The sequence below is a fragment of the Pristiophorus japonicus genome, chromosome 2 (assembly GCF_044704955.1).
Source record: "Pristiophorus japonicus isolate sPriJap1 chromosome 2, sPriJap1.hap1, whole genome shotgun sequence".
NCBI lineage: Eukaryota > Metazoa > Chordata > Chondrichthyes > Pristiophoridae > Pristiophorus > Pristiophorus japonicus.
This window is the reverse complement of record NC_091978.1, coordinates 43088606-43113680: the sequence shown is the minus strand read 5'-3', so window position 1 is coordinate 43113680 and position 25075 is coordinate 43088606. Positions and strand designations below refer to the sequence as shown.

The 25075-nt window shown below is 46.2% G+C and overlaps 1 protein-coding gene across 6 annotated transcripts in view; it reads left to right on the top strand.

Moving 5' to 3' along the window:
• The first annotated feature begins 2804 nt into the window (after nucleotides 1-2804).
• The window catches only part of ccdc142 (coiled-coil domain containing 142), a 192698-nt gene continuing 170427 nt past the window's right edge, over nucleotides 2805-25075 (top strand). For 5 of the 6 annotated variants that reach the window (XM_070866897.1, XM_070866896.1, XM_070866895.1 and 2 more), the window contains exons 1-2: nucleotides 2805-2930; nucleotides 13481-13642. The gene's annotated coding sequence lies outside the window, so the exon portion shown is untranslated. The remainder of the gene's footprint in view (nucleotides 2931-13480; nucleotides 13643-25075) is intronic. The other variant, XM_070866893.1, reaches the window with a different exon arrangement.

The following is a 25075-nucleotide window of genomic DNA, read 5'->3' as shown; positions in this document are numbered from 1 at the left end:
TATGCTCCCTAATTCTAGACACTCCTGTCAGGGGAAACAACCTCTCAGCATCTACCCTGTCAACCCCCTTCAGAATCTTATGGTCACTCTGCCCCAGAGGATCCCTTACTTTGAGATTGCTAATTAACCCTGTCTCATTGTACAAAACAAGATCTAAAATAGCCTGTTCCCTGGTTGGTTCCATAACGTATTGTTCTAGGAAACTGTCTCAAGTGCATTCCATGAAATCATCCTCCAGATTACCTTGGCCAATTTGATATGTCCAGTCTATATGAAGATTAAAATCCCCCATGATTATTGCATTACTTTTGTTACAAGCTCCTATATTTCTTGATTAATATTCTGTCCAACGGTGTCGCTACTGTTAAGGGACCTACATACTACTCCCACCAGTGTTTTCGGCCCCTTGTTATTCCTTATTCCCACCCATACTGATTCTATTTCCTGATCTTCCGAGCCTAGATCCTTTCTCTCTACTGTCCTTATATCATCCTTTATAATCAGGGCAACCCGCGAAGCTGGCATTGACATCTGCTCGCACCAGCCTTGTGGGCCGAGAGGCAATTTCCCCCGTGGGGCATTAAGGGGTTGGCGCACATGCTGATGATGTCATCGTCGTTTGCACAGCAGCCCGGGGCACTAACTGCGGGGCACGGGCTGCCATGGCAGCCACTCTCCTAGACAAAAAGTTTTCTCTGCCTCGTTAGCACCCTCCCGGAGGCGCTAACATCGTTTTAAAAAGGGACAATTTCGCCCCCAGAGAGTAGGGGTAATGGGTACATACTCATACTGGCAGGATGTGACTAGTGGCGTCCCACAGGGATCTGTGTTGGGGCCTCAACTATTTAGAAGATGACATAGTCATATATCCAAATTTGCTAATGACACAAAGATAGGTGGCATTGTAGGCAGAGTGGATGAAAGCATAAAATTACAAAGGGATATAGATAAAGTGAATGGCCAAAACTGGATTTCAATGTAAGTAAATGTGACGTTATCCACTTTTGACCTAAAATGGATAGAACAGTGTACTTTCTAAATGGTGAAAAGCTAAAAACAGTGGAGGTCCAAAGAGACTTGGGGGTCTAGGTACATAGATCATTAAAATGTCATGAACAAGTACAGAAAATAATCAAAAGGCTAATGGAAAAGCTGGCCTTTATATCGAGAGGACGAGAATACAAGGAGGTAGAAGTTATGCCGAAGCCCTGGTTAGAACACACCTGGAGTACTATGATGATGAGTTGCTAATTTAAAATCTGAGATTGATTGCTTTTTGTTAACCAAAGGTATTAAGTGATATGCAGTTAGGTCGCAGATCAGCCATGATCTCATTGAAAGGTAGAACAGACTCGAGGGGTTTGAATGACCTGTTCCTGTTCCTATGTTCGAAGGCAACTTGGATGAAGCTACCAAATTAGTTTTAGACTGGTCGGATAGTCTCGTGTTTGAGTACACTATCCGGAAACTTCCAAAGTGTAAAACAGTCTTCAAAAGAATAGTTTAAAATCAGGGGAAAGTGGATACTATAGTGTGGTGGTTATGTGGATCACTTCTCTTATCGCGGGAGCTTCCTATCAACAAGAGCAGGCATTGACAATGAGATCCAACATCGCCTCCAATGTGCCAGTGCAGCCTTCGGCCGCCTGAGGAAAAGTGTGTTTGAAAACCAGGCCCTCAAAACTGTCACCAAGCTCATGGTCTACAGGGCCGTAGTATTACCCGCCCTCCTGTATGGCTCAGAGACGTGGACCATGTACAGTAGACACCTCAAGTCGCTGGAGAAATACCACCAACGATGTCTCCACAAGATCCTACAAATCCCCTGGGAGGACAAATGCAGAACATTAGCGTCCTCGTCCAGGCCAACATCCCCAGCATTGACGCACTGACCACACTTGGATCAGCTCTGCTGGGCAGGCCACATAGTTCACATGCCAGACACGAGATTCCCAAAGCAAGCGCTCTACTCGGAACTCGTCCATGGCAAACGAGCCAAAGGCAGGCAGAGGAAAGGCCTCCCTGATAAAGTGCGACATACCCTCTGACACTTGGGAGTCCCTGGCCAAAGACCGCCCTAAGTGGAGGAAGTGCATCCGGGAGGGCATGAGCTCGAGTCTCGTCGCTGAGAGCATGCAGAAATCAAGCGCAAACCAGCATCACCCACACTTTCCCTCAACGACTATCTGTCCCACCTGTGACAGAGACTGTGGTTTTCGTATTGGACTGTACAGCCACCGAAGGACTCATGCTAAGAACATAAGAACATAAAAATTAGGAACAGGAGTAGGCCATCTAGCCCCTCGAGCCTGCTCCGCCATTTAATAAGATCATGGCTGATCTGGTCGTGGACTCAGCTAAGAGTGGAAGCAAGTCTTCCTCGATTCCGAGGGACTGCCTATGATGATGATGATGGTTATGTTGCTGGACTAATAATCCAGAGAAGGTGAGTTCAAAGCCCACCATGGCAGTCTGTGAATTTAGTTTGGCTGGCAATAGGTGGGGGTTCTACTGCCCAAACTGCCGTAAATGTTCAACAGAAAGAAGCCCGTGTTTCTTCAACTGTCTGGCTCAGTGAAAGGCAGCTTCAGTGTGATCAGCCGTACTTCTTCAGCCGCCAATATTTGGCTCCCGGAGTGGCAGCTGGTGCGTCGCGCATCTTGGCCCCTGCCTCCACCTCCATCTCCCAGGAAGGCGCTGTCCAATCGCTTACCTCGCTGGTCGGCGCGGTTGCTATGGGGCGGCGGCGGCCCAATGGGATGGCGCTTTGCTGCGCGGTGCGTTCTGTCAGGGGTTGCCGGGTGTAGCGCGGGACTGTTGGGCGGTTTGCGGAGAATCTGAGGAACGGAGCGGAGCGGACTGAGAGCCCGTGGATCCAGGCGACGGGGGCTCTCCTTGTTTTATATATATATATATATATATATATCTCGGTAAGTGATGGCTGCTTTCGTCCTTCGTGAACCCGGTGAGCGTGTGATGTAAACACGGGAGGACGCGCTGTGGGCCCCGGGGGATGCGCGCCTAGCAACGCCTCCCCTCCTGACCTGGAGCGCGGGGCAGCCCTCGGCTGTTGACGGCAGGTTCCTTGTGTCCCGGCGGAGGTGTTGGATCTCCAGTACTTCATAAAAAAAACATCAGTTAGAAGAGAGCACCAGGCCCTGGCGGCAGACAAGTGCTTCTTCTGGGCCACTCGCAAACCAGAGCCGGCCTGCGAGGAGACGTGGGTTAATACAGGAAAGGCACTGCGGGTTTGCTAAAGGCAAATGGTGTTTTGAGGAATTTGATTAAAGGAACAGAGCGGGTTGATGAGGGTAGTGTGGTAGATGTTGTGTACATTGATTTTCCAAAGGTGTTTGATAAAGTTCCACATAATAGAATTAAAGCCCATGGAATTCTTCTTCGTAGGCAGTCCCTCGGAATCGAGGATGACTTGCTTCCACACTAAGATGAGTTCTCGGGTGACTGATGAGTCCAGTGCGGGATCTACAGTCTTTGTCACAGGTGGGGCAGATGGTGGTTGGTTGGAGGGACGGGGTGGGTGGTGTGCTTGATTTGTCATACGCTCCTTCCACTGTTTGTGCTTGGCTCTCGCGTGCTCCCAGCGAAGAGACTCGTAGTGTTTGGCGCCATCTCGGATGCTTTTTTCTCCTCCACTTTGAGCGGTCTTGGCCAAGGGACTACCAAGAGTTGGTGGGGACGTTAACATTTTTTTTGGGGGTGTCCTTGAAGCATTTTCTCTGCCCTCCTGGACCTCACCTACCGTGACGTAGCTCGGAGTAGAGTGCTTGTTTCAAAATATATAAGATAATGGGGGGGGGGTCTCAACAAGGTGGATGCAGATTTCCACTCATAGGGGAAACTAGAACTAGGGGCAATAGTCTCAAAATAAGGGGCTGCCAATTTAAAACTGAGATGAGGAGGAATTTCTTGTAAATCTGTGGAATTTTCTGCCCCAGAGAGCTGTGGAGGCTGGGTCATTGAATATATTTAAGACAGATTTTTGAGCAATAAAGGAATAAAGGATTATGGAGAGCGGGCAGGGAAGTGGAGCTGAGCCCATGATCAGATCAGCCATGATCTTATTAAATGGCGGAGCAGGCTAGAGAGGCCAAATGGCCCACTCCTTCTATTTCTTGTGTTCTTATGTTCTTATATTTTCAGGAGTCTAGCATCGGGCAAGCGGATAGTGTGGCCCATGCATCGGAGCTGATCGAGCGTGGTCAATGCCTCGATGCTGAGGATGTTGGTCTGAGAGAGAATGCTGACGTTGGTGTGCGTATCCTGCCAATGAATTTGCAATGTTTGGCGGAGGCAACATTGTTGGTGGTACTTCAGTGCTTTGGGGTGCCTACTGTACATAGTCCATGTCTTTGAGACACATAGGAGAGCGGTTATCACTGCTGCTCTGTCGACACTCGCCACAGAATACCCAGCCTCTGACCTGCTCTTGTAGCCACAATATTCATGTGGCTACAAGAGTAGAGCTACAAGAGTATTTGTGGATGTTGATGGTTGGGGATTCGATGATGGTAATGCTGTTGAATGTCAAGATAGAGGTGTTCAAAATCTTAAAGTTTTGATACAGTAAATAAGGAGAAACTTCTTCCAGTGGTAGAAGGGTCGGTAATCAGAGGACACAGATTGAAGGTAATTGACAATAGAACCAGAAGCAACATGAGGAAAACTTTTTTTATGCGGCAAGTTGTAATGACGTAGAATGCACTGCCCGAAAGGGTGGTAGATGCAGATTCAATAATAACTTTCAAAAAGGAATTGGATAAATACTTGGAATCGGAAAGATTTGTTGGGCTACGGGGAGAGAGCAGGGCAGTGGGACTAATTGGGTAACTCTTTCAAAGAGCCAGAACGGACATGATGGGCACTCCGATTCTATGAAATTGGAATCTGGATAAATCTGTGGGTCAGCACCAGGAACAATGACCATGGAAACTGCCAGATTTTTGTACATATTCAGACAAGGGGCTGCTCCCCACACCCCATTTTCCTCCAAAAGTTATTTGGACACACCGGGTCAAAATTAGTATCAGTTTGTGGGCATAAAATGACCACAATGAATACATTTCTAGGTGTGAGGTCCTACACCTTATCTGTGCCAGTGGAATGGCTGCCGCCATATTGGCCCTCACTATTTTTAGGCATAGCTGCCTGAAATAAGCGATGGATCAATTTAAATATGCAAAAAGGATCCTGAGCATGTTTGAGGACCCTCTGCAAAATGTGTAAGGAACTAGTTGGAGCTTGTATAATAAAAACAGAAAATGCTGGAAATCTCAGCAGGTCAATCAGCATCTGTGGAGAGAAACAGAGTTAACGTTTCAGGTCTCTGACCCTTCATCAGAATTCTATTTCTTTCCACAGATTCTGCTTGACCTATTGAGATTCCCAGTATTTTCTATTTTTACTTCAGATTCACAGTATTTTGCTTTTGTAGTAGGAGCTTGTGCCAAGCCTTGACTAGTTATGCCAGTTATACAGCAGCCTAAACACTAGTCCTTAAAGGAGCCACTAAAAACTGCTGAAGAATGTGAGGGAAAGTTTTTTTTAAATTTCTGCTTAGTGGCGCGTGAATGAACAGGAGTTCTCCTCCCAGATCCACAGCACAACTGCGGTCCGCTGCCATCCTGCACGTGGCCCTCCTGCATCCCACTCCATGTATTGGAGCTTGCAATGTAAACAGGACATGCAGCTCGTGCGCAATGATAATTCTTGGTTTCTGTCCTCTTGTTCCCCTTTTGTTCACCAGTGGAAGCAATCTTTCGCTATTTACCCATTGTAATGTCCCCAGGTGTTACCCGCTCTTTTACTGGCTGCTCATCTCTAGGTATTAGTCACCACATTGCTGCTGCTGCTTCTGGCTCTGCATAAAATGCTGACACTTCTGGTCGAGACAGTGTATGGCGCCGCCTTGGACAACGTGAACCATTTTCCATACCTCGGGAGCCTATTGTCAGCAAGGGCAGACATCAATGACGAGGTCCAACACCGCCTCCAGTGTGCCAGCGCAACCTTCGTTCGTCTGAAGAAGAGAGTGTTTGAAGACCAGGACTTCAAATCTGGCACCAAGCTTCTGGTCTACAGGGCAGTAGTGATACCCACCCTTCTATATGGCTCAGAGATGTGGACCATATCCAGCAGACATCTCAAAGCGCTGGAATACCACCAACGCTGCCTCCCCAAGATCCTGCAAATCCACTGGGAGGATAGATGTACCAACGTCGGTGTTCTCGCTCAGGCCAGCATCAAAGCACTGACCACACTCGACCAGCTCCGTTGGGCGGGCCACATGTCCACATGCCCGACATGAGACTCCCAAAGTAAGCGCTCTACTTAGAACTCCTACACGGCAAGCCTTATACCTCAGGTGGGCAGAGGAAACGTTTCAAGGACACGCTCAAAGCCTTCTTGATAAAGTGCAACATCCCCACCGGCACCTGGAAATACCTAGCCCAAGACTGTACCTAAATGGAGGAAGAGCATCCGAGAGGCGGGATGAGCACCTCGAGTATTATCGCTGAGAGTGTGCTGAAATCAAGCGCAGACTCCCCACCCACCCCTTTCAACCGCTGAATGTCCCACCTGTGACAGAGACTGCAATTCTCGTATTGACCTGAGAACTCACTTTTGGAGTGGAAGCAAGTCTTCCTCGATTTCGAAGGATTGTCTATGATGATGAGACCATGTATGTGGGTGGGGTTAGGGGGAGAGGGTATGGTTGTCAGAGCCTTCAGCTTCTGCCACACAAAGTATGCACTTTCCATCAAGCATCACTGGATATCAATCAGGACAGAAAATGTTGGTGACTCTTCCTTGTTCCCTTATCCAGAGTTACAGCAGCCATTTGCAGTACTCAACTGCTATGTGACTCAGCTAATAACTCGATAAGATCACTGAGTCTTTGTGGGGAAACCCTTCTAAAGCATTTCCAGTGTACATCTATTCTCACATATTCACACAAGGATAGTAGAAATCTGGAATTCTCTCTCCCAATAGGCTGTGGATGCTGTGAGAATTGGAGCTTTCAAGACTAAAATTGACAGATTTTTGTTAGATAAGGTTATCAAGGGATATGGAGTTGAGGTAGAACTCAAGGGGCTAAATGACCTGTTCCTGTGTTCCTATGGTAGATTCCCGACTGTTACTATACGTCTCTCTTAACCTATAGTGCTTACAGATTGCCAAGTGCTACTCATTAGTACTGACAATCATTTTTAAAAATTGAACCTATTGGGCTTATACATAAGAACATAAGAACATAAGCATTAGGAACAGGAGTAGGCCATCTAGCCCCTCGAGCCTGCTCCGCCATTCAACAAGATCATGGCTGATCTGGCCGTGGACTCCGCTCCACCGACCCGCCCGCTCCCCGTAACCCTTAATTCCCTTATTGGTTAAAAATCTATCTATCTGTGATTTGAATACATTCAATGAGCTAGCCTCAACTGCTTCCTTGGGCAGAGAATTCCACAGATTCACAACCCTCTGGGAGAAGAAATTCCTTCTCAATTCGGTTTTAAATTGGCTCCCCGTATTTTGAGGCTGTGCCCCCTAGTTCTAGTCTCCCCAACCATTGGAAACAACCTCTCTGCCTCTATCTTGTCTATCCCTTTCATGATTTTAAATGTTTCTATAAGAACACCCCTCATCCTTCTGAACTCCAACGAGTAAAGACCCAGTCTACTCAATCTATCATCATAAGGTGACCCCCTCATTTCCGGAATCAGCCTCGTGAATCGTCTCTGTACCCCCTCCAAAGCTAGTATATCCTTCCTTAAGTAAGGTGACCAAAATTTCACGCAGGACTCCAAGTGTGGCCTCACCAATACCCTTTACAGTTGCAGCAGTACCTCCCTGCTTTTGAACTCCATCCCTCTCGCAATGAAGGCCAACATTCCATTTGCCTTCCTGACAACCTGCAAACTAACTTTTTGGGATTTATGCACCAGGACCCCCAGGTCCCTCTGCACCGCAGCATGTTGTAATTTCTCCCCATTCAAATAATATTTCCTTTTACTGTTTTTTTTTCCAAGGTGGATGACCTCACATTTTCCGACATTGTATTCCATCTGCCAAACCTTAGCCCATTCGGTTAACCTATCTAAATCTCTTTGCAGCCTCTCTCTGTTCTCTACACAACCCGCTTTCCCACTAATCTTTGTGCCATCTGCAAATGTTGTTACATTACACTCTGGCCCCTCTTCCAGGTCATCTATGTATATTGTAAACAGTTGTGGTCCCAGCACCGATCCCTGTGACACACCACTAACCACCGATTTCCAACCCGAAAAGGACCCATTTATCCCGACTCTCTGCTTTCTGTTAGCCAGCCAATTCTCTATCCATGCTAATACATTTCCTCTGACTCCGCGTACCTTTATCTTCTGCAGTAACCTTTTGTGTGGCACCTTATCGAATGCCTTTTGAAAATCTAAATACACCACATCCATCGGTACACCTCTATCCACCATGCTCGTGATATCCTCAAAGAATTCCAGTAAATTAGTTCAACATGATTTCCCCTTCATGAATCCATGTTGCGTCTGCTTGATTGCACTATTCCTACCTAGATGTCCCGCTATTTCTTAATGATAGCTTCAAGCATTTTCCCCACTACAGATGTTAAACTAACCGGCCTATAGTTACCTGCCTTTTGTCTGCCCCCTTTTTTAAACAGAGGCGTTACATTAACTGCTTTCCAATCTGCTGGTACCTCCCCAGAGTCCAGAGAATTTTGGTAGATCATAACGAATGCATCTGCTATAACTTTCGCCATCTCTTTTACTACCCTGGGATGCACTTCATCAGGACCAGGGGACTTGTCTACCTTGAGTCCCATTAGCCTGTCCAACACTACCCCCCTAGTGATCGTGATTATCTCAAGGTCCTCCCTGCCCACATTCCCGTGACCAGCAATTTTTGGCATGGTTTTTGTGTCTTCCACTGTGCAGACCGAAGCAAAATAATTGTTTAAGGTCTCAGCCATTTCCACATTTCCCACTATTAAATCCCCCTTCTCATCTTCTAAGGGACCAACATTTACTTTAGTCACTCTTTTCCGTTTTATATATCGGTAAAAGCTTTTACTATCTGCTTTTATGTTTTGCGCAAGTTTACTTTAGTAATCTATCTTTCCTTTCTTTATTGCTTTCTTAGTCATTCTTTGCTGTCGTTTAAAATTTTCCCAATCTTCTAGTTTCCCACTAACCTTGGCCACCTTATACGCATTGCTTTTTAATTTGATGCTCTCCTTTATTTCTTTGGTTATCCATGGCTGGTGGATTTCAACATTTTGTTCATTAGAGCCAGTATCGTCTCTCACCGCCCTTCTTTTTCATTGGAATATATTTTTGTTGAGCACTATAAAAGAGCTCCTTAAAAGTGCTCCACTGTTCCTTAATTGTGCCACCGTTTAGTCTGTGTTCCCAGTCTACTTTAGCCAACTCTGCCTTCATCCCACTGTAGTCCCCTTTGTTTAAGCATAGTACGCTCGTTTGAGACACTACTTCCTCACCCTCAATCTGTATTACAAATTCAACCATACTGTGATCACTCATTCCGAGAGGATCTTTTACTAGGAGATCGTTTATTATTCCTGTCTCATTACACAGGACCAGATCTAAGATGACTTAGAAACATAGAAACATAGAAACATAGAAAATAGGTGCAGGAGTAGGCCATTCGGCCCTTCTAGCCTGCACCGCCATTCAATGAGTTCATGGCTGAACATTCAACTTCAGTACCCCATTCCTGCTTTCTCGCCATACCCCTTGATCCCCCTAGCAGTAAGGACCTCATCTAACTCCTTTTTGAATATATTTAGTGAATTGGCCTCAACAACTTTCTGTGGTAGAGAATTCCACAGGTTCACCACTCTCTGGGTGAAGAAGTTCCTCCGCATCTCGGTCCTAAATGGCTTACCCCTTATCCTTAGACTGTGACCCCTGGTTCTGGACTTCCCCAACATTGGGAACATTCTTCCTGCATCTAACCTGTCTAACCCCGTCAGAATTTTATATGTTTCTATGAGGTCCCCTCTCATTCTTCTGAACTCCAGTGAATACAAGCCCAGTTGATCCAGTCTTTCTTGATAGGTCAGTCCCGCCATCCCGGGAATCAGTCTGGTGAACCTTCGCTGCACTCCCTCAATAGCAAGAATGTCCTTCCTCAGGTTAGGAGACCAAAACTGTACACAATACTCCAGGTGTGGCCTCACCAATGCCCTGTACAACTGTAGCAACACCTCCCTGCCCCTGTACTCAAATCCCCTTGCTATGAAGGCCAACATGCCATTTGCTTTCTTAACCGCCTGCTGCACCTGCATGCCAACCTTCAATGACTGATGTACCATGACACCCAGGTCTCTTTGCACCTCCCCTTTTCCTAATCTGTCACCATTCAGATAATAGTCTGTCTCTCTGTTTTTACCACCAAAGTGGATAACCTCACATTGATCCACATTATACTTCATCTGCCATGCATTTGCCCACTCACCTAACCTATCCAAGTCGCTCTGCAGCCTCACAGCATCCTCCTCGCAGCTCACACTGCCACCCAACTTAGTGTCATCCGCAAATTTGGAGATACTACATTTAATCCCCTCATCTAAATCATTAATGTACAGTGTAAACAGCTGGGGCCCCAGCACAGAACCTTGCGGTACCCCACTAGTCACTGCCTGCCATTCTGAAAAGTACCCATTTACTCCTACTCTTTGCTTCCTGTCTGACAACCAGTTCTCAATCCATGTCAGTACACTACCCCCAATCCCATGTGCTCTAACTTTGCACATCAATCTCTTGTGTGGGACCTTGTCGAACGCCTTCTGAAAGTCCAAATATACCACATCAACTGGTTCTCCCTTATCCACTCTACTGGAAACATCCTCAAAAAATTCCAGAAGATTTGTCAAGCATGATTTCCCTTTCACAAATCCATGCTGACTTGGACCTATCATGTCACCTCTTTCCAAATGCACTGCTATGACATCCTTAATAATTGATTCCATCATTTTACCCACTACCGATGTCAGGCTGACCGGTCTATAATTCCCTGTTTTCTCTCTCCCTCCTTTTTTAAAAAGTGGGGTTACATTGGCTACCCTCCACTCCATAGGAACTGATCCAGAGTCAATGGAATGTTGGAAAATGACTGTCAACGCATCCACTATTTCCAAGGCCACCTCCTTAAGTACTCTGGGATGCAGTCCATCAGGCCCTGGGGATTTATCGGCCTTCAATCCCATCAATTTCCCCAACACAATTTCCCGGCTAATAAGGATTTCCCTCAGTTCCTCCTCCTTACTAGACCCCCCGACCCCTTTTATAACCGGAAGGTTGTTCGTGTCCTCCTTCGTGAATACCGAACCAAAGTACTTGTTCAATTGGTCCGCCATTTCTTTGGTCCCTTGTAGGTTCTGTAACATACTGTTCGAAGAAACAATCCCGTATGCATTCTATGAATTCCTCCTCCAGGCTACCCTGTGCGATTTGATTTGACCAATCGATATGTAGGTTAAAATCCCCCATGATTACTGCCGTTCCTTTTTCACATGCCTCCATTATTCCCTTGATTATTGCCCGCCCCACTGTGAAGTTATTAATTGGAGGCCTATAAACTACGCCCACCAGTGACTTTTTCCCCTTACTATCTCTAATCTCCACCCACAATGATTCAAGATTTTGTTCATGAGAGGCAATATCGTCTCTCACAACTGTCCTGATATCATCCTGTATTAACAGAGCTACCCCACCTCCTTTCCCTTCTTGTCTATCTTTCCGAATCGTCAGATACCCCTGTATGTTTAATTCCCAGTCTTGGCCACCCTGCAACCACGTTTCTGTAATGGCCACCAAATCATACCCATTTGTAATGATTTGTGCCGTCAACTCATTTACTTTATTTCGAATGCTGCGTGCGTTTAGGTCGAGTGTTTTAATACTAGTTATTAAACCATGATTTTTAGTTTTGACCCCTCCTGCAGCCCCTTTATATTCATACATATTGTCCCTTCCTATTACCTTGTGGTTTACACATACCCCATTGCTACTCTGCTCTGTTGCCTCCTGCCTTTTGCATTCTTTCTTGGGGTCCTGTTCATCTGAGCTCTCACCCACTCTAACTAGCTCAGAGCCCTCTCCTGGGTTCCGAATACTCCTTGCATTGAGGCACCGAGCTTTCATGCTTGCCTTTTAATACACTTTGACCCTTTAGAATTTTGCTGTACAGTGGCCCTTTTTGTTTTTTGCCTTGGGTTTCTCTGCCCTCCACTTTTACTCATCTCCTTTCTGTCTTTTGCTTTTGTCTCCATTTTGTTTCCGTCTGTCTCCCTGCATTGGTTCCCATCCCCCTGCCATATTAGTATAACTCCTCCCCAACAGCACTTGCAAACACTCCCCCTCGGACATTGGTTCCGGTCCTGCCCAGGTGCAGACCATCCGGTTTGTACTGGTCCCACCTCCACCTGAACCGGTTCCAATGCCCCAGGAATTTGAATCCCTCCCTGCTCAAGCCACGTATTCATATGAGCTATCCTGCGATTCCTACTCTGACTAGCTCGTGGCACTGGTAGCAATCCCGAGATTACTACTTTTGAGGTCCTACATTTTAATTTAGCTCCTAGCTCCTTAAATTCGTCTCGTAGGACCTCATCCCTTTTTTTTACCTATATCGTTGGTATCAATGTGCACCACGACAACTGGCTGTTCACCCTCCCTTTTCAGAATGTCCTGCACCCGCTCCGAGACATCCTTGACCCTTGCACCAGGGAGGCAACATACCATCCTGGAGTCTCGGTTGCGGCCGCAGAAACGCCTATGTATTCCCCTTACAATTGAATCCCTTATCACTATCGCTCTCCCACTCTTTTTCCTGCCCTCCTGTGCAGCAGAGCCAGCCACGGTGCCATGAACTTGGTTGCTGCTGCCCTCCCCTGATGAGTCATCCCCCTCAACAGTACTCAAAGCGGTGTATCTGTTTTGCAGGGGGATGACTGCTGGGGACCCCTGCACTACCTTCCTTGCACAGCTCTTCCTGCTGGTCTTCCATTCCCTATCTGGCTGTGGATCCTTCACCTGTGGTAATACCAACTCGCTACACGTGCTACACTCACGCCATTCTCAGCAACGTGGATGCTCCAGAGTAAATCCACCCTCAGCTCCAATTCCACAAGGCGGACCGTCAGGAGCTGGAGGTGGATACACTTCCCGCACACGTCGTCAGGGACACCGGAAGTGTCCCTGAGTTCCCACATGGTACAGGAGGAGCATATCACGTGACCGAGCTCTCCTGCCATGACTTAACCCTTAGATACACTTAAATTGGCAACAACAATGCTAAAGTTTACTCGCTGTTTTCGAAGAGAAAAAAGAAAAACTACTCACCAATCATCAGCCAATCACTTACCCCCTTGGCTGTGACATCACCTTCCTATTTTTTCTACTTTTTTTTTGCCTTCTCTCTATAGCTGCACAAGCCACGCCTTTATAGGCCTCTCGTCGAAGTCCTGACTGCCTCTCCACGCACCTCCTCGACGCTGGGTCCCGGACTCCCTGTTGTGCCTTTTATAGGCCTCTCGCCGAAGTCCCGACTGCCTCTCCACGCACCTCCTCGACGCTCAATAGTCTCAGTGAGTAAATACATTATATACTGGTGTCATCATCATCATAGGCAGTTCCTCGGAATCGAGGAAGACTTGCTTCCATTCTTAGCATGAGTTCTTAGGTGGCTGTACAGTCCAATATGAGAACCACAGACTCTGTCACAGATAGGACAAACAGTTGTTGAGGGAAGGGGTGGGTGGGACTGGTTTGCCGCACGCTCTTTCCGCTGCCTGCGTTTGATTTCTGCACGCTCTCGGCGATGAGACTCGAGATGCTCAACACCCTCCCGGATGTACTTCCTCCACTTAGAACGGTATTTGGCCAGGGACTCCCAGGTGTCAGTGGGGATGTCGCATTTTATCAGGGTTATAGCCAGAGTCGCAGTAATTGACGAGAAACACACAATTTAAGCATGGTAATGTTGGGTTTATTTCACTAAACTGCTGGAACTAGCAAGCCTTGTATATATTATATAGCAGTATAACATACTCTTCACTTCAATTTATCTTAACTAGTTTTGTATGCACAGAGGCTAATTCATTTTTGAGTCTACTCTATTATGTAGTTTAAATACAGTTTTGGACTTTTGCAACCTTCCGGAAACATCATCCACTGTGGAAATTGTGTTCCCTTGAACAGTGGTTCTCAAACTTCTTTGATTGAAGGACCCCTTTTTAAATGGATTAGTAATCATGGACCCTCATCTAAATTATAATACTATATAATACTCATAATCAATGTTCCCTCTAATTTTTGGGAGGAAGTGGGGTTCCTTTAAAAGCTGGTGAGCCAGTTGCGCGGGACCCCTGGATTGCTACGTGGCCGCACAACTTTAAGGGAACAGTGCTCATAATATGAAAGTGCTGCATGTGTTTTAATAATGCTTTTAAGAAAACAGGTATTTACTTGCAGATATCAGTGAGTTGGGTGTGCCTGCTTCTCACACCAACTCTGGGTATTCTGCAGCAACAGATGACAATTTTAATACCACTCTCCTGTCAAAATCTTCTTTAACTAAAAGCCAAGTGTTGACCCCTTGACTGGTATTGTCTCACTTCTCTTTTGTTGATAGCGAGGCAAGTACAAAGTGTTAATTTAAAGTTGTGCGATGTGTGCGCATAATGCAAACTGGTGTATTCGTCTCAATGGTCATTGCAAAACTAGAGCAGTCTTCAGGCAAGAAAATAGATATACCAACTTTAATATCACTAAAAGCTCAACCTACTCATAAACCAGAGTTCATGGACACTATGGGGCCCAAGTTTCCACACGATAAAAAACGGGCGCCCCTCCGAGCTGGGCGCCCGTTTTTCGCGCCTAAAACGGCGCCTAAAAAAAAAATCGCGATTCTGGAGCGTTCTGCAGCTCCTTGTCTGCCTGGCACGGCGCCTGGGGGGTGGAGCCTACACTCGTGCTGATTTTGTAAGTGGGAGGGGGCGGGTACTATTTAAATTAGTTTTTAGTTTTTTCCTGCCGGCAACGCTGCGCGTGTGCGTTGGAGCGTTCGCGCACGCGCAGTGTGAAAAAGACATTGGCACTCAGCCATTTTTGTAGTTCTTTGTAGCTGTTTAATTTTTGAAATTTTTAAAAATAAAAGCACATTGCCATCAGCACTTGCAACCTTCTCACTGTCGCCCCCCCCCCCCCACGGGGAAGAACAGGCGCCTCCTCTCCCCCCTCCCCCCCCCGGCGGGAAGAACGGGCGCCTCCTTCCCCCCCCCCGCGGGGAAGAACGGGCGCCTCAGGCTGACTGCAGCATTCTCCGTGCCTTCACACAGGTAGGAAGATGGTTTATTTAATCTTTTCTTTGCTTATAAATGTTTATTCAGGTTGGATTTATTTGTATAATATTTGTAGAAGTATAAATAAGGATTTATTGTAGAATTTAATGACTTCCCTTACCCCCGCCTCCCCCCCCAACCTCGTTCTGGACGCCTAATTTGTAACCTGCGCCTGATTTTTTAATGTGTAGAACAGGTTTTTTCAGTTCTACAAAAATCTTCACTTGCTCCATTCTAACTTAGTTTGGAGTACGTTTTCACTGTGGAAACTTTGAAATCAGGCGTCAGTGGCCGGACACGCCCCCTTTTGAAGAAAAAATTCTGTTCCAAAGTAGAACTGTTCTACCTGACTAGAACTGCAGAAAAAGAAATGTGGAGAATTGCGATTTCTAAGATAGTCTGTTCTCCACCAGTTGCTCCTCAAAGATCAGGCGCAAATCATGTGGAAACTTGGGCCCTATATGGCACAATTGATCAGACTCTTATTTCAGCATAACAACTTCCCACTTTCATGCTGCATACAGTTAACCTTGAGAAACAAGAATATAGATTATTGGTGCAGGATTCTGATAAGTTCTGTACTTACAAAGATGTTGTCCATGTACACATACAGCTGCTTGGAAGTTTTTTGAGAACCAAGGTGCACTGTTGTGTGCAGTCAGTATGGTAGGCTTTGTCACGGATGCATATTCATAATCAGTCAGCACAGAAAAGAATCTGCGGTTAGCATAGTAACGATTAATGTTTTCTGCTCCCACTGTCACATGACAGTTTCTTGTATGGGATTTTCCATTTTGGGGCGACGACCAAATTAAAAAAAAAATCTCTCACTGTGATTTGGTGGCTCTTATTTTAAATCCAGTCACAGCACATTAGGATTCTAAAAGAGGTGGCTGCAGAGGTTGGCTTTGATCTTCCAAAATTCCCTAGATTCTAGAATGGTCCCAGTAGATTGGAAGGTAGAAGTCGTAACACTGCTATTCAAGAAAGGAGGGAGAGAGAAAACCGGGAACTACAGGCCAGTTAGCCTGACATTAGTCGTCTGGAAAATGCTGGAATCCATTTTTAAAGAAACACTTAGAAAATTATAACATAATTAGACTGAGTCAACATGGTTTTATGAAAGGGAAATCGTGTTTGACAAATTTATTAGCGTTTTTTGAGGATGTAACTAGCAGGGTAGATAAAGAGGAACTAGTTGATATAGTATATTTGGATTTCCAAAAGGCTGTTGATAAGGTGCCACATAAAAAGCTATTACACAAGATAAGGGCTCAAGATATAGTGGCATGGATAGAGGATTGGTTAATGCCCAGAAGAGAGTGGGGATAAACAGGTCACTTTCCGGTTGGCAGGCTGTAACTAGTGGGGTGCCGCAAGGATCAGTGATGGGGCCTCAGCTATTTACAATCTATATTAATGACTTAGATGAAGGGACCGAGTGTAATGTATCAAAGTTTGCTGATGATACAAATCTAAGTGGGACAGTAAGCTATGAGGAGAACACAAAGCGTCTGCAAAGGGATATCGATAGACCAAGTGAGTGGGCAGTAAGGTGGCAGATGGAGTATAATGTAGGGAAATGTGAGTTTATTCACTGTGGTAGGAAGAATAGAAAAACAGAATATGTTTTAAATGGTGAGAAACTTTTAAATGTTGGTGTTCAGAGAGATTTGGGTGTCCTCGTGCAAGAAACCCAGAAGCTCGTGTGCAGGTATAGTAAGCAATAAGGAAGGCAAATGGCATGTTGGCCTTTATTGGTATATAAGAGCAAGGAAGTCTTCCTACAATTGTACAAAGCCTTGGTGAGACCACACCTGGAGTACTATGTACAGTTTTGGTCTCCTTACCGAAGGAAGGATATACTTGCCTTGGAGGCGGTACCACGAAGGTTCACTAGATTGATTCCTAGGATGAGAGGGCTGTCCTATGATGAGAGATCGTGTAGAATGGGCCTATACTCTCTGGAGTTTAGAAGAACGAGAGGTGATCTCATTGAAACATACAAGATTCTGAAGGTGACTGGCAAGAGTGTCGAGAACTAATCTCAGGATTAGGGGTAGCATTTAAGACTGTTCTTCACTCGGGTTGTGAATCTTTGGAATTTTCTGCCCCAGAGGGCTGAGGATGCTGAATCTTTGGGTGTATTCAAGGCTGAGATAAATAGATTTTTGGACTCTAAGGGAATCGGGGGATATGGAGATCGGGCAGGAAAGTGGAGTTGAAGTCGATGATTGGCCATGATCTTGTTGAATGGCGGAGTAGGCTCGAGGGGCCGTAGGACCTCCGACTGCTCCTATTTCTTATGTTCTTATTAGCTGGGAAAAAAACAGACTATAGTTTTTATCTTGTACAAAACTTAACTCAGTGCAATCTGGTGTAGGTTTTAAAAGGGGGATAATTCAAACTTAAACAATTTCTATTAACTGGTCAGCATGTAAATGACTAACAGTTGCTTTTTAAATTTGAGTGGTCGATTATTCAAAACTCATGAAGTCTTTGTAACTCTTTCCTATGGTAACTCTTTTCAGAAACTTGAGCACAAAATTACAGGCTGACACTCCAGTGCAGTAATGGGGGAGCACTTCACTGTTGGTGATGCGGTCTTTTGGATGAGATGTTGAGCCAAGGCACTGTCTACTCTTTCAGGTGGACGTAAAAGATCCCATGGCACTATTTTGAAGAAGAGCAGGAGAGTTCTCCCCAGTGTCCTGGCCAATATTTATCCCTCAATCAGTGGCACTAAAACAGATTATCTGGTCATTATCACATTGATGTTTGTGGGTTCTTGCTGTGTGCAAATCGGCTGCCTCCTTTCCCACATTACAACAGTGACTACACTTTTTAAAAAAAAACGTACTTAATTGGCTGTAAAGTGCTTTGGGACATCTGGTGGTGGTGAAAGGCGATCTATAAATGCAAGTCTTTCTTGCTATTCTTTCTATGATATTTAAGCAGCTATTCAGTTTGAATCTGGAAATAATTTTAAAAATCTGAGACAATAAACATCAGTTAAAACTCGAGAGAGAGGAAAAAGTTGGTTTATAGCTCTCAAGATTAGTAGAGAGTCCAGCAGTGGTACGAAATCATAGATCACCAGAAGGAGGCCATTCAGCCCATTGTGCCTGTGCCGGCTCTTTGAAAGAATTATTCCTATTAGTCCCACTTCCCTGCTCTTACCTCATTTCTGAGTTTTTCTTTTCAAGTATATATCCAATTTACTTTTGAAAGTTGTTTATAAATCTACTTCCACCACTCTTTCAGGCAGTCCATTTCAGATCATAACAACTCCCCCTGGTTCTTGTAAGAAAAGGATAACTTTATATTTGAAAGTTATTTACAAAGTGTTAGTATAGTGCTCAGAATTATGATTCTTTGTATTATTTTTTGTTGGTTTAAATGGCAAGGCTACTGTAAATATGACAATTGCTTATTTTCTTAATCTTTTTGAAAACAAATTTGTCTGATGTGATACTCTAGCACTTTTGAACATTGGAGTCATAAGAACATTAAAAAATAGGAGCAGGTGTAGGCCATACGGTCCATTGAGCCTTCTCCGCCATTCAATAAGATCATAGCTGAGCTCTGGGGAGGGTACTGACGTTCCAGGTCCCGAACTACATGTTAGAGGAGTGCAAGATGCCTGTGTGTGAGTTCTTTGAACGTGGGGTGGCTGTTGCACACTGGCTACCACATGGGTTTAGCTGAGCAAGGTCTTGATCCAGTGGCAAGTGGGGTCCAAGACAACTGGAGACCAGGCACTGCTATATGGGCCTAATTGCCTGTGGCGCGATGTTGGCCGCAGGCTCGGCACTGAATAGCGCCTTTGATGGTAGCTGGTCCGAGGCTTGGCTGGGGGCAGGCATTGGGAGGGTCAGTGACCCACTGGGGTTCAGAGTGCGGGGGGGGGGGTCACAGCCATGATGCTCACCACGCGCTGGAGGAAGAGAAGGAAAGCTCCTGTCGTTGCAATAGCAGGCATTGACGACAAGCTCCAACACTGCCTCCGATGCGCCAGTGCAGCCTTCGGCTGCCTGAGGAAAAGAGTATTTGAAGACCAGGCCCTCAAAACTGCTCATGGTCTTACAGGGCTATAGTAATACCCACCCTCCTGTATGGCTCGGAAACATGGACCATGTACAGTAGGCATCTCAAGCCGTTGGAGAAATACCACCAACGATGTCTCCGCAAGATCCTACAAAACCCCTGGGAGGACAGACACACCAACATTAGCGTCCTCGACCAGGCCAGCATCGAAGCACTGACCACACTTAATCAGCTCCGCTGGGCAGGCCACATAGTTCGCATGCCAGACACGAGACTCCCAAAGCGAGTGCTGTACTCTGAACTCCTTCATGGCAAACGAGCCAAAGGTGGGCAGCGAAAATATTACAAGGACACCCTCAAAGCCTCCCTGATAAAGTGCGACATCCCCACTGATACCTGGGAGTCCCTGGCCAAAGACAGTCCGAAGTGCATCGGGAGGGCGCTGACCACCTCGAGTCTCGTCGCCGAGAGCATGCAGAAATTAAGCATGCGGCAAACCAGTCCCACCCTCCCCTTCCCTCAACAACTATCTGCCCCATCTGTGACAGAGACTGTGGTTCTCGTATTGGACTGTACAGCCATCGAAGAACTCATGTTAAGAGTGGAAGCAAGTCTTCCTCGATTCCGAGGAACTGCTTATAATGATGATGAGCTGAGCTTCTACATCAACTCCACTTTGCTGACCTATCCCCATATCCCTTGATTTCCTTAGTGCCAAAAAATCTATCGATCTTAGTCTTGAATATACTCAACGAGTGAGCAGACACAGATCTCTGGGTTGGAGAATTCCAAAGATTCACAACCCTCTGAGTGACGAAATTTCTTCCCATCTCGGTCCTAAGTGACCAACCCTTATCCTGTGACTATGACCCCTAGTTCTAGACTCTGTAGCCAGAAGAAACAGCCTCTCAGCACCTATCCTGTCAAGCACTCAAATAATTTTATACATTTCAATGAGATCACCTCTCATTCTTCTAAATTCCAGAGAATATAGGCCCATTCTACTCAATTTCTGTTCATTGGACAGCGCTCTCTTCCCAGGAATCAATCTAGTGAACCTTTGTTGTACCCTCTCGAAGGCAAGTATATCCTTCCTTGGGTGAGGAGACCACAATTGTATACAGCACTCCAGCTGTGGTCTCCCCAAAGCTCTATATAATTGCAGTAAGACTTCCTTACTTTTACATTTCAACCCCCTTGCAATAAAGGCTAGCATACCATTTCCCTTCCGACTTGATTGCTGCACCTGCATGTTAACTTTCTGTGGCATGGTTTTAATGTTTATGGTTATTTTCAGGTAAACTCAAAAGAGTTTCTTGTACAAGGACCCTCAAATTTCTCTGAATACTAACATTTACTAATCTCTCACCTTTTAAAACATATTCTGCTTTTCCATTTCTTCCTACCAATGTAACCTTCCCAAAATTATACTCCATCTTGCCCAATCACTTAACTGGTCTAAATATCTTTGCATCCTACTTACAGCTTACTTTCCCACCTAACTTCGTCTCGTCAGCAAACATGGATATATTGTAGTTGGTCCCCTCATCCAAGTCATTGATACAGATTGTAAATAGCTGAGGCCCAAGCTCTGATCCTTGTGGCACTTCACTAGTTACACCTTGCCATACCAAAAATGACCCATTTATTCCTACTCTCTGTTTTCTGTCGGTTAACCAATCCTCAATCCATGCTAATATATTGCCCCGAATCCCAATCACATGACAGCATAAGAAAAATTTTTGTGGCTCATAAATAATTATTTGGTTTGCTGTTTTCAGGGGTCGTTACTGAAAGCTTACTTCGATTTCCAGACTAGAATGCACTGTGGAAAGTACGGAGAGTAGAGGCCAATGTTCCCCCTAACTTTATTGTGAGGATGCACGGTCCCTTTAAAGAGCTGCGTGGCTCATTCACAGTGCACAAAACTTAACATTGGTAAAGCCGGTCCCGGGCTGTGAGGATTATGATCACTCAGGAGATTAAAAGGATGGACATACACAATACACAATACACAGTACAATTTGGATATAATGTTTAACTTGTCAACTACCCAAAACATCTAAAGTTGGGTCTCTGTGGGTAGCTGGAAAATCCCTTTAGGATTCACTGAATATTTGTGGGCATGACTGTAAAATACTCCAGTCCCATGGAAAGTGTTGTAATTTACTGCTGCATTTTATATTAGTAAGGTCATGACTAGTGTGTCCCTATACCATAGCAACTGCAGTCAGTCAGTTAAAATTACAGAGTCCAATTGCTGTTCCAAAGGTGTGAGAAGGAGATTGAGTTTGCTGGTGGGTGATCCCAGTAGAGTGTAAAGGAAATTAAGACTTTTAAAATTTTACTATCATTCAGTGTTTCAGGCTGCAATTTAAAGGAATATATCTGACGTGGTAAGTACTACAAGTGGCTGTCACTATGGAGTATTTAATGCAACAAGGTTTTTGTATTTTAGATTTGAAAATTTCATTTGGATTGCCACTGAAACTGATGTGCACTAATACCAAATTGTACTATATATAATTTAAAATTAAAACTAACTGTATTTTTCCTTCTACACAGATCCATTGTTACTGCTGCAGCATGTGGGAGCTGGTGGACAAAATTGAGGTCCGTGGCGACCACTTCTGCAGTAAGTGTTGGCTGCTCGAGGAACTTCGGCTCCATGTTGATGAGCTGGAGTCCGAGCTTCAAACACTGCAACACATCAGGGAGGGGGAGAGTTACCTGGGCGCTGTGTTCCAGCAGAATCGCACCCTTTAAGTTAAATAATTCAAATTTGGTCCGTGGTCAGGGACAAGAGGTGACTACGAGTGAGGCAGGTATATGGACTCAGGATGCAGTAATGGAGGAGCCTCAGCCTTTGCAATTGTCGAACAAATACTTACTCCCTGTGTGGATGAGAGCAAGGACTGCAGAGAGGATGAGAAAACTGACCACAGCACCGTGGTACAGGGGGCCATTCAAGTTGGGGGCAGTAAGAAGAATGTGATAATGGTAAGGGACAGTATAGTTAGGGGGATAGATACAATTCTCTGCAGTCGAGAGCGTGAGTCCCGAAGGCTGTGTTGCCTGCCCGGTGCCAGAGTTAAGGACATCTCCTCTGGGCTGCAGAGGAACTTGGAGTGGGAGGGGAAAGATCCAGTTGGCATGGTCCACGTAGGTACCAACGACATAGGTCGGACAAAGAAAGAGATTCTGCAGAGGGAGTATGAGCAGCTAGGAGCTAAATTAAAAAGTAGAACCACAAAGATAATAATCTCTGGATTACTACCTGAGCCATGAGCAAATTTACATAGGGTAAATAGGATTACAGCGATGAACGCATGGCTCAAAGATTGGTGTGGGAGAAATGGGTTTCAATTCATGAGGCACTGGCACCAGGACTGGGTTAGGAGGGAGCTGTTCTGTCGGGACGGGCTTCACTTGAACCAGGTTGGGGCCAGTGTCCTGGCGAAGCGAATAACTAGGGCTGTAGATAGGGCTTTGGTTGTAATCTACCAAAATTCCCTGGATTGTGGAGAGGTCTTAGCGGACTGGAAAACCGCAAATGTAACATCCCTATTTAAGAAAGAAAGGAAGGAAACAGAAAGCAGGAAACTTATAGACCAGTTAGCCTAACATCAGTCATTGGGAAAATGCTGGAATTCATCATAAAGGAAGTAGTAGCAGGACATTTGGAAAATCATAATAAGAACATAAGAAATAAGAGCAGGAGTAGGCCATTTGGCCATTCGAGCCTGCACCACCATTCAATAAGATCATGGCTGATCTGATCATGGGCTCAGCTCCATTTCCCTGCCCGCTCCCCATAACCCTTTGCTCCCTTATTGCTCAAAAATCTATCTCCACCTTAAATATATTCAATGGCCCAGATTTACAACCTTTGAGAGAAGTAATTCCTCCTCATCTCAGTTTTAAATGGGCAACCCCTTATTCTAAAGCTGTGCCCCCTAGTTCTAGATTCCTCCATGAGTGGAAACATTCTTTCTGCATCTATCTTGTCGAGCCCCCTCATTATCTTATATGTTTCAATAAGATCACCTCTCATTCTTCTGAACTTCAATGACTATAGGCCCAACCTACTCAACTTTTCTTTATAAGTCAAACCCTTCATCTCGGGAATCAACCAAGCGAACCTTCTCTGAACTGCCTCCAATGCAAGTATATCCCTCCTTATATAAGGAGACCAAAACTGTACGCAGTACGCCAGGTGTGGCCTCACCAATACCCTGTATAACTGTTGCAAGACTTCTCTGCTTTTACACTCCAACCTCCTTGAAATAAAGGCCAACATTCCATTTGCCTTCCTGATTACTTGCTGTACCTGCATATTCACTTTTTGTATTTCATGCACATAGATCCCCAGGTCCATCTGTACTGTAGCATTTTGTAATTTTTCTCCACTTAAATAATTTTTTTTTTTTTTCTGCCAAAGTGGATATCCTCACACTTTACTACATTATACTCCATCTGCCAAAATTTTGCCCTCTCACTTAGCCTGTTTATGGGCCCAAGTTTCGAGCCGTGCCTAGAATGGCGCAGTCCTGACCTGGACGCCCGTTTTTCGCGCCACAAAGTACGCCTAAAAAAAACCCTCCAGATTCTCCACCTCCCTGCAGGTCCTCTGGCCCTCGGCGCAGCGCAGCAGGAGCTATAGGGGGCGGAGCCAGGTCCCTGCGCTGAAAACAGTGCCGGGACCTCTGCACATGCGCTGCAGTGGTCACGCAAGTGCAGTAGCTCCAGGCGCCCGAAACTGTGTGGGAGGGGCCCGAAGCACGCAGCCCCTAGACCTGGCCGAATGGCCTCACTTGGGCTGTGTGAATACGGCTTCTCCCACGGCCAGCTCCTGCTTCCTCCGGACCGGACCCGACACCCGCTGCTCCCCCCACCGCAGACCGGACCCGACACCCGCTCTCTTGCCTCCCCCCCCCCCCGCCCCCGGACTGGATCCGACCTGACCTCCCTCTCCCTCCCCCCGACCCGAACCAAACCGACCTCCCTCCCACCACCCCCCAGACCCGACCCAACGCAACCTAGCTGCAAATCTGGTGCTGGGGACGGGCCCTGCCCGAAGTCTCGGGCCCGGCCCGTTCAGCCTCCCTCCCCCTTCTCCTTGCGCCCCCCCATCCCCCAATCTCCTTTCCCCCCCCCCCAATCTCCTTTCCCCCCCCCCAATCTCCTTTCCCCCCCCCAATCTCCTTTCCCCCCCCCAATCTCCTTTCCCCCCCCCAATCTCCTTTCCCCCCCCCAATCTCCTTTCCCCCCCCCAATCTCCTTTCCCCCCCCCAATCTCCTTTCCCCCCCCCAATCTCCTTTCCCCCCCCAATCTCCTTTCCCCCCCCAATCTCCTTCCCCCCCCCCAATCTCCTTCCCCCCCCCCAATCTCCTCCCCCCCCCCCCCAATCTCCTTTCCCCCCCCCAATCTCCTTTCCCCCCCCCAATCTCCTTTCCCCCCCAATCTCCTTTCCCCCCCAATCTCCTTTCCCCCCCAATCTCCTTTCCCCCCCAATCTCCTTTCCCCCCCAATCTCCTTTCCCCCCCAATCTCCTTTCCCCCCCAATCTCCTTTCCCCCCCAATCTCCTTTCCCCCCCAATCTCCTTTCCCCCCCAATCTCCTTTCCCCCC